Source organism: Stegodyphus dumicola, chromosome 5, assembly GCF_044657685.1.
Source record: "Stegodyphus dumicola isolate Sdum_Otavi_A_Nest chromosome 5, ASM4465768v1".
Taxonomy (NCBI): Eukaryota; Metazoa; Arthropoda; class Arachnida; order Araneae; family Eresidae; genus Stegodyphus; species Stegodyphus dumicola.
Genome location: NC_140772.1, coordinates 208366358 through 208381058, shown reverse-complemented (window position 1 = coordinate 208381058; position 14701 = coordinate 208366358).

The following is a 14701-nucleotide window of genomic DNA, read 5'->3' as shown; positions in this document are numbered from 1 at the left end:
ACAAAAAAAAGGAACTTTTTTTCTCTAGGGATTTACATACCATTTCATTCATGAACATTCAAGGGTTCTCTCCAAGACCAAATTTTAGAAGAGGACCACAAAGAGTACACTTGAGGATCCTCTTTCAGGTCTAGGTGAGATAAGGGTTGAGACCAATATTCTTGGGTCTCTAAAGCATCCCAACTTAGACATTTATTATTATTATTATTAGAAAGTTCATCCTCCTCCTCCTCCTCATCGTCGCACGAGTTCTCCTGGGGAGATTCTTCCATTCTTCCGCCTCCTCTTCGTCTTCGACAGCTTTGCTCTCGGAGGGGTAACAATGTAATTTCCGGAAAACGTAACTACCCTCCATCAAATGGTATCGAAAATTTCTCACCTTGTTCTCGGCACAATGAATCATCTTTTGGAAATATTGGGGTCGCGTGCATTTCGACTTGTTCCGCCACTCGGTTTTCCCTGGGATGTAAAACTCATAAACGGATCGCTGGCAGAGCTTGCTGAAAAATTCGGCTTTATCGTATCCATTGACGTAGATCACCTCCACATTTTCGGTCAGTATTTTCAGGATTGTAGGAAGATGCTCGTAGGAAAGACGACCCTCGGTCCATTGCAGGCCGTGTCGGTTATTTGTAGTCTGGTTGACCACAGCTTGATTGCGGGACGATAAGTCATCGTAATGGACAGGAGGGAGAAAAATCATGGATCCGCATAAGGTTAAATCGCAAGTGATGTAGCCCAGTTCTTTCAAGATGAAACATATATCTCCCGTCTTTGGATCATAACAGTGAAAGTATTCCATGTCCAGAACAATGTAGGAATCTTTGAGAGGTTTGGCACTCAAAATGTCCATCTTCTTCAATTGAGGAAAAAAAGAAAACAAAATTCTCTCTCTCTCGCTGTGTGTCCTGAAGGAAAAAATGGATAGCGTTCTCTCGCCGTCTCCTCTTTTATATATATATAGAGAGAAGGTTGCACGTGACAGGTCGAATGAATTCTGGGAAAGGTCACATTCGTATATATATTTGTTTTTTGAATAATATCGTGCGTATCTCAATACACATCCATCATAATAATAATAATAAAGGTCACCTTGGAAAGAAAAAACATGGAACTCGTGCTCGACTTTGAAGGTTTCTACGATTCTCTAGGAGCCTTTATTGTGAAAGAATTGGCTTACGTCACATTGGACGGTACTTCTCGAGGGGTATTTTTTTTAAACCCCCGTTTCCATGGCAAATGCTCACCGAGAAAGAAAAACGAACCGCTGTGTGGGCGAGTGATTATTATCACGGCTTGTCGTGGTACGAAGGAGAAATTCCGTACAGTTATTTTCCATGGGTGTTAACGATGTTGACAGAACCTTTTTCCATGATTTGGGTGCGAGGAGAAATGAAACGGCGGTTTTTAGAGAAATGGTTGCAAAGATCCATTTATTGCATTTCGGGATCGACGCAAGAGATTCTCAAATACAATGGGATCGAACACATGAATTGTCCTAACCATACAAAAGGTTTTTTCCATTGCGCTCTACAAAAAGCAGTTCGGTATCATTATTATTTAAAGACACAGAGAAGAAATTCGCAAGGTCGATCCTGCACAATTCAATCTTGACAGAACTCATTAAAAAAAATACATATATCACGTTACTTCTTCAACAGCATAGATGGTTCTGAAGTGAAACTTGGAATTTTGAAATAATAGATCAGAGAGAAATCATTCTTAAAAAAAATGGTAAAGTCTCGAATCGGCTGGGAGAAAAAAAATTTCTCAGAGCTGAAAAAAAAAAAAAAAAAAAAAAAAAAAACTTTTGGTTAATTTTTATCATGTCTTTAGACATGATAAAAATTAATGACCCTCCCTTTTTGTCTGGGAAGGATGTCTCACCCTTTCTAAAAATAGATCATGACTCATCCTTTCTCTAATGGCAATCATTCCATGAATGAATCACGATTTGTTTTTCAAAAGAGTGAGACAACATTCCCAGACGAAAAGGGAAGGGGGTCGTTAATTTTTATCATGTCTAAGACAAAAAAGTTTTTTTTTTTTTTTTTTTTTTTTTTTTTTTTTTTTTTTGAGTTGTAGAATTTTTCTCAACTCTGAAAATTTTTTTCCAGCCGACTCATGACTTTACCATTTATATTTACGAATAGTCTTTGGATTATTTATTTATTTTCTTTTAAAAAGAAAAATTCTGAGCTAGACCTATCTATTGGCTTAACATTCTGGTCATAGAAACAGTCTAGAATCTCATTTTATTTTTCGAGGCTAATGCACGGGTTCTCCAATCAAAAGGGTTACTATAAAGGGATTGGTTTGAATGCATTTATCTGCAAATGTTGTAGGATTCTGTTGTTGAGAAGGGGATATATTATTATTATTATTATTATTATTATTATTATTATTATTATGATAATGATGATTGTGGCAGATTCGTTTTCTACATGGAAGTCTAATCTCCTCCGAAGACCTTTTCTGGGGATCGTCGATAGATGGTTTTTCAATAGGAATCGTTTCCCTCGGATCCTCAAGAGATAGAGGGGGGTCCTGTCTTGAGACATGGAGCGGTCTCTCCTCCTCCTCCTCCTCGAGAAGTCTTGAGAAAGGGAGAGGATTTTCGGTTCCCTTATTCTTGAAGGGTCTTGACAAATTGAGAGGTCCTTCCTCTTCGAAAGAGAGAGAAGTTTTGGTTCCCTTATCCTCGAGGGGTTTTGACAAATCGAGAGGTCCCTCATTTTCGAGGGGTCTTGATAAATGGAGAGGTTTTTCATCTTCGAGGGGGTTTGATAAAGGAAGAGGGCCCTCCTTCTCGAGGGGTCTTGATAAATGGAGAGGTTTTTCATCTTCGAGGAGGTTTGACAATGGGAGAGATTTCTCCTTCTCGAGGGGTCTCTCTTCCTCAAGGGGTTTTGAGGAAGGGAGAGGTTTTTCATCCTCGACGGGTTTTGACAAACTGAGAGGAATCTGAACAGGCTTCTCCTCATCCCCATCATTATCGAGGAGGATGAGGATAGGCTTTTGGAAAGGTTTTTTCTTTTTCTTCTGAACAGGCTCCTCTTGATGCTCGGGGAGAGGGATGGGGTAGTTGTTCCACCATTCTATTTTTTCTTGCTCGAGGATTTTTTCAAAAGTCGTGGCCTATGATGAGACGAAAGAGGAGAGTCCTCGAGAAGAATATAATAGGTATTCTTCCCAGTCTTCTCGATCGAGAGAGGTTCGTGCAAACATTTATGCAACCATTCACTAAAATGAACGAGAATCCCTTTTGTCTTCTCAAGACGATCCATAATCCTATTCATTTGCGAGACGGTTAGAAAGTGGGACGTGTAAAAATATTTGGCTCGTTTCATCAACAAAATTTGTGCATCCAAAGATGGAATGTCACGAGCCATCAACACGTTTTCGTCGGACAAAAATTCGTCCCGCATCTTTTGATAACTCCCCACGGTATAATAACCCGCACATTTTGAAAAATCGGAGGCTTTCAGGTAAACGACTCCTTGGATGATATAAAAGGAAAGATCAACATATTTATATTTGAAAGGAATACACGTAGTGAGCTGGGGATGCCTCCTCATGATCCACTTGGACAAAAATACGACTTTGGGGCTCTCCCCTTTTATTTATAGAGAGAAAGAGAGTGTGACCTTCCCTTCCCTCCTCCTCCTCTCTCCCTGCTTCCTCTATCTCTGGACGTCCTTGGATTGGAAAGGTTGACTTTGAAAAAAAAAGAAGGTCATGGTTGGATAATTTTTTGTTTATTAAATTATTACTTTCACTTCCTCATTCCCACACACATTCATCTTTTTAAGAAAAGAAAAAGAGATCATAGAGATAAGATTTCTTGGAAAGAAGAGAGAGAGAAACAAAAAAAAACAAATAAAACGGACGTCATAGAGCCTCTATGTGTGTCTGTGTGTGTCTATATAGATATATAAAAAGACGAGAGTACTGGGCGAGATCATTTCGAGAGTACTGGACGAGAGTACTGGGCGAGACCATAGGGAGCCATGTCGCTATTAGACGTTTTTCCAACTCAACGGATTTCGAACGGGGAGGATTTGAAGACGCTAAAGCAAATCTCCAACTTGAAAATTTTTTTCGCGTGTCATTGTGCGACATTTATTCCGCATTTACCACCTCATCAAGCGATCGTTTCTTTCAACCAAGATGTCGAATCCTCCAACCTGCTCGTTCAGAATATATACAGAAATTTATTCGAATCGCAACAAACGAAAGAGGAATCTCCCTTCTCTTGGAATCGGATGGATCGAGCTTTGAGACGGCCCATTCAAACAGACCGGCGATATACAGATCCGCGCACGAGTTTTCGGTGGAAGAATATTTTTCTGTCGAAACGATATTTTACGTTTGGAGTGAGAACGACGGCTGAGGACGAAGTTCATATTGTTCAAACCACAGCCGCTCCTCTCGCCTATTACGAATCATCGTCCCCCAATCTGAAGGAAAGAAGTTTTAAAGTCAGCGACCGGATGAAATATAAGAAATATATTCTAAGACCTTTTCAAAACTATGTCGTTCCCCCGAAAACGCAATATCTCATCGTCACAACCCAGAAGAGTCTCTTTCTCGTCGATCGGTGCTCGTACTCGCTTTGGAAACAATTGAAAGAGGAGATTTCTTTCCAATCGCCGATGATGTTTCAAGAAAAAGAAGAAGAAAACCCTCCGCCACCTTTACCCATCCCTTCCTTAAATGATAAGAGGAGCTGGACCAAACCGTTATTTCCCGAAACAAAATCGACCCGGCAACGGAATGAAATTGAAGTCATCACAATTGAAGATGAGGAGGAAGAAAAAAAATTACCTCTTAAAAAACGGTCGACTTACCGGAACCTACCTGGCGTGCAAGATCCGCTTCAGAATCCAGAAGCTTCTTCTTATTATTCTTCTTCTTCCCCGACTTGTTCAAACAGGCAACCTCTTTCGGACTCCTCACAGACAGAACCTCTTCCAGTATCCTCTTCTTCTCCTCCAACCTGTCCTGACATCGTAGAGGTAGAATGTCAGACGGGTCCACAAGCTTCAAAAAGTCCCGACATCGTAGAGGTAGAATGTCAGCCGGGTCCACAAGTTCCAACAGGTCCAGAAATCATGGAAGCAGAATCACAGCCGGGTTCACAAGTTCCAACGGGTCCAGAAATCATGGAGGTAGAATTTCAGCCGGGTAAACAAGTTCCAACGGGTCCAGAAATCATGGAGGTAGAATCGCAGCCGGGTCCAGACATCCTAGATCCCTCCACTCATCCCAAAGAGACTCCAAGTGTTTCAAGACAGCCTTGTGAGGATCCAGCCCTTCCCGTATGGAATGATTATATGGACTTACAAAATTTGGTGCAACAGGAAGGAGAAGAAAATAATCATACGGATGGGTGGGTCAAAGACTGTTTAGATCATTTAACCTCGAATGAAATTGAACTGTTATGGAATTGCATTTCTGAAATCACATCGGAAATGGGATAAAAACCAAAACAAAAAAAAACAATTTTTTTAATAACAAATGGGAGGAGGGTCATGATGTCAATTAAAAAAAATATTATATAGAGTCCAATCTTGGTGGTTCACTTCAGTTTTCCAGCATGAGGTGATCCACGTTTCCCGAAATATGGATCCCATTCCAAGAGAGATTGTGTAGAGCCTTCACTTCAGTTCTTTTTTTTTCTACCAAGAGGAGAGGGTCCCCAAAGGGTTACCCATGTCCAAAGAGAGAAAGTGTAGAGCATTCATTTCAGTTTTTTTTTCAAGTTTAGGGGAGGGAGGTCTCAAAATGACACCCCCCCATTTTCAAAGAGAGATGGTGTAGAGCGTTCATTTCTGTTTTTTTCCAAAGTTAGGGAGTTTTCAAATGGCTACCCATTTCAGAGAAAGAGAGAGAGAGAGAGAGAGAGAAGGTGTAGAGCGTTCATTTCAGTTTTCCAACATTAGAAGGTCCCAAAATACCTCATGAATTCAAAGAGAGATCGTGTAGAGCGTTCATTTCCAGTTCTCCAAGATCAGAAGAAGAGGGTCCGCTTTTCCCAAAAGGGCTTTCCGCATTCAGAGACAGCGAAATGCAGACTTCAGTTTTCTCCCTCCCCAAAAATAGAGGGTCCCAAAATGGTTTCCCATTTCAAAGAGAGAGGGAGAGGCGTTCATTTCCATTCTCCAAGATAGGGTCGTCTGCTTTTTCCCAAAATGGCTTCCCAATTCAAAAAGAGAGAGAGAGAGTAAAAGGGTGTGTAGAGAGGTTATGTTCATTCTCCAAGATAGGGTCGTCAGCTTTTTCTCAAAATGGCATCTCCCCATTCAAAAAGAGATCGTAACCAATTTTTTCCAGTTTTTTCCAAGATGGGGCAGAGAAGAAAACCTAGGATGGAATAATACGACACACAGAGAGAAAGAGAAAAAAAAAACGCCATCTTGTCATTTTCTGATAGGGTACCGGTGTTCGAATACTTTTGTGACCAATTATACGAAATGTAATGAGTACCTTCTCTACGCCAAAACGAAATTAACCACGTTCCTAAAAACGATCCTACAGAATGACCCTAGTGATGAGAGGGAAGATTGGCCGCAAGCTGTTGTCCATCAACTCCTAAACGTGATTCACGAGCATCGACAATTTCAAGATCTCGTTTATAAACAAATTGTCACGCTTCGAGCCCAGTTTCCGAACATACCGGATCCCATTGAAGAATTGGCGAATTCGGTGATTTTATATTTCGAGCAGGAACGAGACCTATACCGACGGCAGTTAGAGGAACGTCCTCACATTACCGAAGTGAAAGAACCCACTACTGTACCGGCCATTACGTATCCTACGGATCAAGTGGAGGAATTACAGCGGGAAGTGAAAGATTTACAAAACCAACTGGAAGTGTCTCGGTCTCGAAACCAAACTTTAGAAAACCAACTGGCTAAAGCTCTCGTAGCTCCGCAGGATGTAGAAATGTCCGATACTTCGAAATATAAACGAAAGCACGTATCGACGGTCGACGAAGACTATGTAAGAGGTCTGTCATTGGATTTACAAGAGGCCAAACACGCTTTAGATCGATGTCTGGATGAAAAAGCCCACTTGCAAAAGGAATTGGAACACATTAAAACCGAACTAACCCCTTCTCCCTCCGTATCGTCCGATTTCAAAATGCTCAGCGACCTGTTTTATCAATTATACGTGTCCTATTTTCGATTACGATTTGATGTCGTGTACGGAAAAACCGTTTTTTCGTCGGAGGAATATATTAGATCCGTGCTGAATAAATTGGATTTCGTGGATCGAAGCATTCGATCCAATATGACTGTGAAAGAATGGACCGATGTTTTATTGCAATACATCAAATGGGACGTACAAACTCTGACAGGAGGGTTAGATTGGCAGGGGTCGCATACAGCCTACATTAAAGATGAATTCTTAACCTATTGCATGAATCAAACGATTGAAATCATTGACCGGTACGCGAAAGAATTGAGGAAACAGACCGAGATGTTTAGAAGTCCATAAAATAATAATAAAGGGGAACTATGGAATATTCAGAGTTAATCGATCGTATTCTTGCGCACCCGATTTTAAAAGCGGGGATTGACGAAATCGTTGAAAATAACCCGAGAACGTTAAACCTCGTGAGCCGAGAATGGAAAAATATATTAGCCAACAATCCTCAGTTTCAAGATTTTCAAGCTGAAGCGATCCCGTTCCAGCATCCCGTAGAAAAAGGTTATATTCAGATTGAAAATATTAAAGATTTCAATCATCATTATAATATTCTCGTAGCGGGGTATTGGGTTCTCTGCGCTACTAATTATAAGAGGAATCTGAATGCCCATTCTTTCATATGTAAACTCTGTCCTCCTCTGGTGGACATTACCAAAGCCGTGGCTGCCGATCATTCCCAAATGCTGATTTCAGAACAATGTCGGTTCTTCATTGAAAAATGTAGACCTTCTCTCTGTAAAGCGTGTCGGCAAATGAGTCAACGAAATGATCTGAATTCTCAGATGTCTCAAAATCAATGGTGTTTACGCAAAACCAAAGTGTTTGATGGAACGACCCTTTTAAACGTGTTTCAAGAAACCCTGGACCAAGAATTTGTGAATAACGATATGTTTATTGGTATTTTAAATATTAAAATTAATTCGCGGTACTTTTACGAAACGGACGCTTTGTATTGTAGAGTAGGAGGCATTTGTAGAGATATGATTCTCTTTCAAGAAGATGCTCTGAATATGATCGAAAAATCCGTGTTTCAGTTAAATATTTTAGAACCTTCTTCGAGAAATATTATTAACGAAACCATTTCCACTACCTTCGATAAAGAGAAAATCAAAACTGAAAAGGTGGATCCAGACCAGGTTCCCATCAAAAGCAAGATCAATCCAGATCTGTGCAAACCATTCAAGAAAGAGAATTCTAAGAAGGAGGCTGAGGATGTAAAAGGCAATGAGGATCCAGTCTATTTAGGTGAGGTTTCTGCCAGTTCTATGAAGAACAAGTTTAGTAAATTTGCGTATAAACCGTACGCTCTCAGGTCTCGTCGTGATCTGGATGATCTGGATTAGAAGTTAAAAAAAAAAAAAAAAAACACTTTTTGTTAATTTTTATCATATCTTTAGACATGATAAAAATTAACTACCCTCCCCTTTTTGTCTGGGAATGTTGTCTCACTCTTTCGAAAAATAAACCGTGACTCATTCTTGGAATGATTGCCATTAGAAAGGATGAGTTATAGTCTATTTTTAGAAAGTGTGAGACAACATTCCCATACAAAAAGGGAAGGGGGTTGTTAATTTTTATCATGTCTAAAGACATGATAAAAATTAACAAAAAGTTTTTTTTTTTTTTTTCAGCCGACTCGATCAACAAGACCATCATTTTTTTTTCAAGAATGTGTTCTCACTTATCTACTTAAGCCATTCGAGTTTCATTTCCGATCGTTTGATGCTGTGGCCTGTGTACAAGCTTCTACATGATGAAAACAGATTCTGTGTCAAGGTATATTACCATTTTGTTTTTTTTTCCTTTTTACATAATAGAAATTTTTCTGTACTGACTTTTTAACCCCCAACCAAATCAATTTTTTTCTCCATTTAGCAAGTTAGGAACCGCGTATCAGAAAACTGCATAGCATTTTTCATAATGAGATTATCGGGCAAATCCTTTCTCGTCAATTGTTTATTTAAAGCCGTTTCTTTGGGATACGTGATGCATTTGGATTGATAGAGATACGAAGATCCTGTTTCTTCTCCCATCACAACAATCGGTTCAGGGTGACAAATATCTTCTAACGTATAAAACCCAACCCCTTTCTTGTACGCGACATTCGAAATGACGGTTTCGGGAACGAGGTCTAAATTGGGTAGTTTATGAAAATCGAATAAACAATGCGCCAGCAGGAAATTGTAAAAAGGAGAGAATTCCGTTTTAGGGTCGACAAAAAGACCTCCATTCGCCATGTCGCATACCTTTATCTTGTCGAAGAGCGTCGCTACATTTGAATTATTAATATAGTGATATAAACCGCAAAGACGTTGCTGAAGCGTGCTCTTGAAATGCACCATCATTTCTTCTTGCATCTTCGTGGTATTGTTCACGCCTAAACCAATTTCGTTCGTGTTGCCAACACTTAAATTCCGTAGCAGTTCGTAATGGAAACGCCGATCAAACACATCCATGGCGTTATTGCGTTTCAAGTCGGTCGGGTCTTGAGAATACAGGTGGTTGATATAGTGCTCGATGCACGGGTTGAGTTTAAATGTGAGATCGTCCAACTGGACGTCGTGTAAATCGGGTCGGAATCCAGGATCCTTACCTTTTAAATGTAGTGTGTCCCATAGGACAAACCGGTTTGTCCTATGGGACACACTACATTTAAAAGGTAAGGATTTTAGGATCTTTGTTATTTTACGGTCAAGGAAAATTTAAAAGTTTTATGGAATCCTTATATTTTTTTAATCAATTTACTTTTTAGGTACCAAAAAAGGATTAGATTAAAAAATATAAGACGAAGTGAAAAATAATAGATAATAATTAATAATGAAGGGTAGGAGTCAAGATGGATACTGAGGAACCTACAATTTTATCTGAAAGGAAAAGAAAAAGAAAAGCATATTTGAAACATTATTGGTCACTGGAACGAGTAAAAGAAGCAAATCGATGGAGAAAACGAGAAAGGCGAAAAGATCCAAACGTTCGATTCAAAGAAAAAGAATACCAACGAATGAGACGATGGAAATGTTGGGATAACGCTCTTCCTAAACATAGACATAAGCCTGACAATACAGTATTCAAACAATGTCCGTCGATGGAGGAATGTCAAAATATTATTAAACGTATGAATATTTCGGAAGGAACACGAGCTAAGTATGAATTTTATTTTAATGAATTCTATGATTGGTATCAAAAACATGGTGACGGTATAAAATATCATTATAAAAGAGCACTAGAGATATATGAAAAGTATCTGACTGAGGAAAAGAGGAAATCGTATAATAAAATAAAAAATAAAATCGTGTTTTTATACCGTTTGCTCGGTGAAAAAAGGGAGCGCTCGAAACAAATTCATATTAAAAGATGTCAAGGTCCTCTTCTTACATTAAATGATCTCAAAAAACTTAGAAAAATAGTTATAGATCGCTATGAATATGAAGAGATGGCTTTATTTATTCTTGTCATTCTTGAAACTGACTTAAAAGCAAACGAAATTTTAAAACTTCTGAACGAAACAGATCTTCGACGACATTATGCAGAAAAGAAATTGGCATCGTCCAATATATGGGATCAACGTAATCGGTTTTTGTATGAATTTTTGGCTTGGGTTATTGCCGGCCCACTTTTCCCTCGATCATTAGATGGTTGCTTAAGAAAATTAAAACGATTCTTTCAAAAGTATTTTCCGAATCGATCCTTTAGTCCTTCCTTTACCATCATTAAACGTTCTATGAAAATTGCAGGTTATCGTAAATATATACAAGAAGAAGCTAAAAAGGAGATGGAATCAGTAACACAAGAGTCTATTCTTTAAAAAACTTTCAAAAAATATAGGGATCATTGCTTTTATGGATTGAAAAAGATAACCAGATTGGATCTTCAAAAGCACTTCGTAATCTGAAGTAGAACTCAAAACACTTAGATAGGTTCAAAAAAAATAGGATAATCATTTCTTTCTAGTAAAACGAAAAATAATTAAGAAGGAAAAATCTCTTACCTGTATTGAAGCATTTGTCGTAACGTAGAAGCTGCGTTGAAAGATGTTACCTCTTCAGCAGTACAGACTGATCTGTAGGGAATGTCGGATTGTTTAAATAGATAAGTGAGAGTCTGGATAATTAAAAAACCATAAGGATCAAGTCGATTAAATTGGTAGAAAAAAAAAAGAAATCTCTCTTTTCGTCCGAAATTGATGTCTTCAATTTTTCGAAATTGTGAGACATCATTTTCGGACGAAAAGAGGGGTAATTTCTAATTGCACCCAATGTAAGATAGAGTCACGGTTTGTTTTTTCAAAAAATTTGAGACATTTTCAGACGTACATTTTTTAATGATCCAGTTCATTACGGATCCCGATAAAACCGAGCTATATTTCTATGCACACACTGAGGTTTTCCTTGAATCATAGCCTTTACTTGTGGAAATTGACACATGCATTCATGCTGATTGAACCCCCTATAGATAAATGTACCATTTTGACAAACGTCTTTCGCCAATTCTCCACAATCCGGTCCATTGTAAAAAGCTGGATCCGTACAGTAACACGACCACTGATAGAATCCATTTTTTTCGGTAAGAATAATCATACCCCCTTTTTCAGTTTGACACGGGTAAGGATTCAGTTTGGGCATACAGAGTCCTCGAACACATTGCATTTCTTCCCCGTTTGTGCAAAAAAAATCACATGTATCCACACACCAGACTTTTTCTCGTCGACAATCTTTAAGCGGTATAGATTCGTTCATGGGGATGGAATCCGATTCTATGACAGAAGTAGGAAAGAAAAATAGAAAGAGACCAAACATCATCAAGAATATATACATTTCAGCCATCTTTTTTTTCTTTGGACAAAAAACAAAGGATAAGGATATGGAAAGACGAGTTGATCAACACGAAGAACGTCGATCTTGTCGTCAAACGGCTCTTCAGTCTAAAATTAATACTTGGCGAGATGCTTGTACGGCATGCTTTAAAATCATGGATGATTGGGCCACGATCGATTTTAGAAAATTCCATTTCATATTTGAACGATGGGTCTCGATTCTCAATCGTATCTTGGAAAATCCAATTCGTCGATTGGAATTCGTCGATTGGACGAAATGTCCATGTATTATTGTGAAGAGCCAGGAGGACCCAAAGAGGTTATTCAGTTATATATTAATGAAACCGAAACCGAGGAAGGAAAAATTCCCGTCTACGTTATTTTTAATCTTTTCGAGTTTATTAAAATTCATCGCAATTACTGCTTAAACTATTCCACTTCGAACAAGATGCTAGTAGATCAAAACAGGGGCACGATCAATATGAACACCTATTATGCTAATCAGGTCAATGTAGATCAAACTCGATTTTATCGTAATGAAACGACATGGCAATTATTATTCATTTTTACTTTACATGCCTTGGCTCATTTAGATGTGTTTGATTTATACGATCACGCTTACTATGATACACACCAGCACGTTCGAGATTCAGTTTTCTTCCGATTATATTTCTATGGACAAGTCATTTGGGGAATATAAAGCAAAAGAAAATGTCTTATCCTTCCAAAGTTCCTATTGAGTATGTTCGAAAAGTGTTAGAAGAGAAATTAAATCGAAACGTGCGTCGTTCTGAATTGACAGGGACATGTTCGTTGGGGCACGTTTTATTCGACTTGTCTCATTTACAAAAATTTTTTCCCCGCTATAGTCCAGAAGAGTTTATAAAGTTTCGAGACGATAAATTTATAATCATTCCGGGAAATTACTGGTATGACGCTATGAGTGAAGAACCTCGTGTCCAAGACTATGTAAAACGTTTCTTAAACCGTAATAAAGTAGAAATAAATCCAAATATGCGGCGTCGATCTCAACGTCAACGTTCTAGAAGTCGATCGAGAAGTCGATCTCAAAGTCCAACGAGAGTCCGAACACGATCTCAAAGTCCAACAAGAGTCCGAAGTCGATCTCCAAGTCTAACAAGAGTCCGAAGTCTAACAAGATCCCGAAGTCGCTCTTCGAGTATAGATATACCCATTCGGCATTACTTGGCTCCTCTACCCAAAAAAAGAGGGAGAAAGAGAAAGTCTAAACTCAAAGCTCGTGTTGGCTACGATCAAAAGTTTATAAAAGCCCTCGAGACAAACGAATCGGGTCTGATTCTAAAACCGACTCGAGGAATGGATCGAGATTTAAATTTGCCGGGATCTATTTGTCGGGGTATTCGCCAAGTCTGTCGCTACAAGGATCCTCAAACGAAACGTTACATCAATTTTGTTCGTGACGGGAGTGAAGACGATGAGTACGTGCTGCAACTGGAATATTAACAAATGATGGGATTTTCTAACGGATTAAAAGCCAGCGGGACAAGAGCCTTCCAGTGATCCGAATAATATAAATTATAAGGATCGTAATCATATACATAAGACGGTAAAATGGCTTTATCGGTATGATTCTTCCAAGCATAATCATCTCGAAGGGACAATAATACTGATTTAGAAGTGCACGGTGACAATAAACCTTGAATCATGCGTGTTTCCAGTAAAAGAGATGAACGAGGTCCAAAATATTCGGGATCCATAATTTGATGAGTGATCTTGGCCGTTTTATAGTTATACACCCATAATCGTATGGACTGGGGTAAATATCGAGTACTTTCGTCGTGAGTTAAGTTAAAAAATTCTCGAATGGCAGGAATGTTACTATTCAGATACATTATGAAATTATAAATTTGTTCTTCGAACATCTTGTATTTAAACATATCAAATTCAGCAAGATGGTGACTGGACAGTTTAACACGAAAACATTTTTCCGGATATTGATTTATATTAAAATCTTTAGGATCGATTTGTCGTCGAATAACCAATTTACTACTCTCGTCCGAAGTGATAAATTCCAGTTTATATGGATTGGGTTCTTCTAAATATCTTTGATTCAACTCGAAACATGGGGAGTCAAATCGTTTTACTTTCCCGTCTGATTTATAAACCTCTTTGTAATAAATATCCATGACCACATAACCCAATAAAATGGGATATTTTTTCTGTTTCAATAAATCGAGGACGAGTTGTTTATAATCCATCTTCTTGTTTATCTCGCAGAAAGCCACGTTCGAATGAGTTGACGAATAGGCTCATGGGGCATGAGTTCTTGAAAAGTATCTAAAACCTCGGCCAGACTGCGTTGTCGACTTTTACAAATCAGTTGATGCGTTACATCGTTGAAGACGACTTTCTCGGAGAGAATGCATTGACCACGACATTTCTTCTTAAAATAATCCGGATGCATGAGTTTCACGTACCGAATAATGTCTCGAGTCGTTCGTCGTTTCAAGAACCGATGCCATTTCTTCTCGTTTAAAAATTCTCGATGACCGATGCGTTCTCTCTTTTCCACATTCAGAGCTCCAATATCCACGAGCACGGGATGATGGTCCGTGTACACAAAAGAACATAATTTTAAAACGGGAGCCGTTCCTCCGAGTCGATAACAAATACTACACAAGAAAACAATGA